The 3,360-nt window shown below is 37.5% G+C and overlaps 1 non-coding gene across 1 annotated transcript; it reads right to left on the reverse strand.

Moving 5' to 3' along the window:
* Positions 1 to 706: 706 nt before the first annotated feature.
* On the reverse strand, positions 707 to 813 carry LOC121225999 (small nucleolar RNA R71). Its single transcript, XR_005923900.1, has one exon. It is a non-coding gene; the product is annotated as a small nucleolar RNA R71 (small nucleolar RNA).
* Positions 814 to 3,360: the final 2,547 nt, after the last annotated feature.

Below are 3,360 nucleotides of genomic sequence, written 5' to 3' on the forward strand. Positions count from 1 at the left end.
AAAACCTAGCGTTACAAGTTTTTGGCACCGTTGTCGGGGATTGTCAACTATTTTCATAGTCATTTTTTTCGTGAAATTATCTATTTTCAATTTGATTTATTTCTAACATTACTAACTTATTCTTTTTAATTTTTTTGATTTTCTTTTCAGTGTTTATGAGCATAGATCGAATTATCAATTTAATCCCTATAGACCAGAGAATTGAGTGAACTTTCAGACAAAGAAGACATGAACAAACAGCTCAAAGACAAGTCGAGATGGACCTTGAAAATTAGAATCAAGACCAAGGTAATAGAGTCAATAATGCATGAAATCCTATCCTCATTGCCGATAATAGGGATCGATGCATCAGACAATATGTTGTACCACTTTTTAGTGAGTTAAACCCAGGAATTAGAAGGCAAGATATTGAGGCAATCCAGTTTGAATTGAAACCAATGATGTTTCAAATGCTACAAACGGGTGCCAATTTAGTGGTATGCGCACGGAAGATGCACATCTCCACCTTCGATTGTTTATGGAGGTGAGTGATTCATTCAAGATATCAGGTTTGACTGGAGACGCACTGAGGTTGAAGTTGTTTTCATACTCGTTGCGAGATCGAGCATGAGCATGGCTCAATTGATTGCCACCAAGTTCCATATCTACATTGCAAGAATTAGCAGAGGGATTTTTGGTTAAGTATTTCCCACCTAGCAAGAACGCTAAGTTAAGGAACAAGATCACAACTTTCCAACAATTGGAAGATGAGTCTTTGTATGAGGTTTGGGAGCGATTCAAGGAGTTACTTCGTAAGTTTCCCTATTATAGGATTTCTTATTTTATCCAGTTGGAGACATTCTATAATGGTCTCAATGCACATGCAAGATTGATGGTAGATGCTTCCGCGAATGGTGCAATTTTGTTTAAGTATTATAATGAGGCTTATGAGATCATTGAGAGAATCGCGAGTAATAACTATCAATGGCCAACAAACAAACAATTTTAGGAACACGTGTAGCCGGAGTTCAAGAAGTTGATTCCCTCACTTCGTTATCACCTAAGGTATCGTCTATTTCCTCTATGTTAAAATAATTAATTGCTAATAATACTAATAATTTTGTAGATCAGCCATCAAGTCTGTTTGAAACAGTTTCCTGTGTCTACTGTGGGGAAGGTCATTCTTTTGAGAATTGTCCATCAATTCTCGAGTTAGTGTATTATGTGGGGAACCAATACCAAAATAGGAGTGGATAAGGACCCAGTCCAACTTTTACAATCATTTATGGCGTAATCATCCTAACTTTTCTTGGAGTAACAAAGGAAATGGACCAAACAATAACTTATTACTACAAAGACCTAACCAATCTCAAGGGTTTTATCAGCAAGCTCAAAAACCACCTCAAGCTGAGGCATCAAATAGTTTGGAGAACTTGTTGAAAGCGTACATTGCAAACAATGACGCTTTGATCCAAAGTCAAGCAGCAACACTAAAAAATTTGGAAAACCAAATGGGTCAGTTCGCTACGGACTACGTAATAGACCGCAAGGAACCTTGCCGAGCAATATTGAGAATCTAAGGAATTTGGGTAAAGAACATATCAAGGTAGTGGCATTGCGAAGCGGTAAGACTCTAGAACCCCGGTTGATTGATGTCGAAGATGAGCATGTTCAAAAGCAAGGAAGTCAACTAGATGTTGAAGTTCCTACACCAAAGGAATCAGAATCTGCAAAGTCTGACAAGGTAAACCCTGGCTTAGTGAATTCAGATATTTTAACATCTTCTTTGGATGTAGATTTCCCTACTCAGAAAAGTTGTCCAGTTCAACTGAAGTTTCATAACCTCCATATCCGTAAAGATTGCAGCAACACAATTAAAAACATAAGGTGCAATTCAAGAAGTTTTTGGATGTTCTGAAGCAGTTACACATCAATATTTAATTGGTGGAGGCTTTAGAAAAAATACCGAATTATATGAAGTTTATGAAGGATATACTGTCCAAGAAGAAACGACTGAGTGAGTATGAGACTGTTGCCTTGACAAAGGAGTACAGTGCGTTCCTGCAGAACAAACTACCACCGAAATTGAAAGACCTAGGAAGCTTTACTATACCCTATAACATTGGTGAATGTTACTGTGGTAAAGCTTTGTGTGACTTAGAAGCAAGTATCAACTTGACGCCTAAGTCTATTTTCAAGATGTTAGGGATAGGTAAAGTAAGACCTACAACTGTGACACTTTAGCTAGTGAATCGATCTTTAGCATATCCCGAAGGAAAGATCGATGATGTTTTGGTAAGAGTGGATAAATTTATTTTTCCTGCTGATTTCATTTTCTTAGATTTTGAAGCAGATAAGGAAGTGCCAATTTTCCTTGGGAGACTTTTCCTAGCCATTGGAAGAACGTTAATTGATGTGCAGAAAGGTGAACTCACCATGCGAGTTCAAGACGACCAGGTAACTTTTAACATTCTTAAAGCGATGAAATTTCCCGATCTGGCAGAGGAGTGTTCAGTTATGGATGAGATAGAAAACTTGGTTTCTATGGAAAGCAATTTTGAAAAAGATCCATTGGAGAAAGCCTTAGAGTTTGATCCTTTAGAGGATGAAGAAGGTGAAGAAAACATGGCTTTGATGGAAGCCAATACGAGAAATTTTATTCAATCCATACGATTTGAACTGTTGGAGTTGGAAGTCAGAGAATTTGTACAACCCAAGTTGTCAATTGAAGAACCACCTACACTCAAACTAAAGGTACTTCCTTCCCATTTGAAATATGTTTATTTAGGTGACTGTTCTACTTTGCCTGTGATTATTTCAGCAGAACTAACGAAAGATCAAGAGGAACAATTGGTTGCCATTTTAAAGAAATTTAAGAAAGCAATTGGTTGGACCATAGTTGACATTTGAGGTATAAGCCCTTCTTTTTGCATGCATAAAATCATTTTAGAAGAAGGTGAAAGAGCTCGAATTGATGGGCAAATGAGGCTCAATCCTATTATGAAGGAAGTTGTGAGGATGGAAGTGATTAAATGGTTAGATGTAGGAATCATTTATCCTATTTCAAATAGTTCGTGGGTAAGTTCGGTGCAGTGTGTGCCGAAGAAAGGTGGAATCACGATTGTTGAAAATGAGCGCAACGAGTTAATTCTAACGACAACTGCTTTCGGTTGGAGAATCTGTATTGATTACAGAAAGTTGAACAAAGCCACTCGGAAGGACCATTTTTCGGATCAGATGTTAGATCCTAATGTAGTCATGTGGTTTCTACATAAGTATGTGTTTACACGATTTCGGACACCAAGAGCTATTATTAGTGATGAATGTTCTCACTTTGTGAACAAATGGCTTAAGTGGTTGCTTGACAAATATGATGTGAAG

Source organism: Gossypium hirsutum, chromosome D13 (genome assembly GCF_007990345.1).
Source record: "Gossypium hirsutum isolate 1008001.06 chromosome D13, Gossypium_hirsutum_v2.1, whole genome shotgun sequence".
NCBI lineage: Eukaryota > Viridiplantae > Streptophyta > Magnoliopsida > Malvales > Malvaceae > Gossypium > Gossypium hirsutum.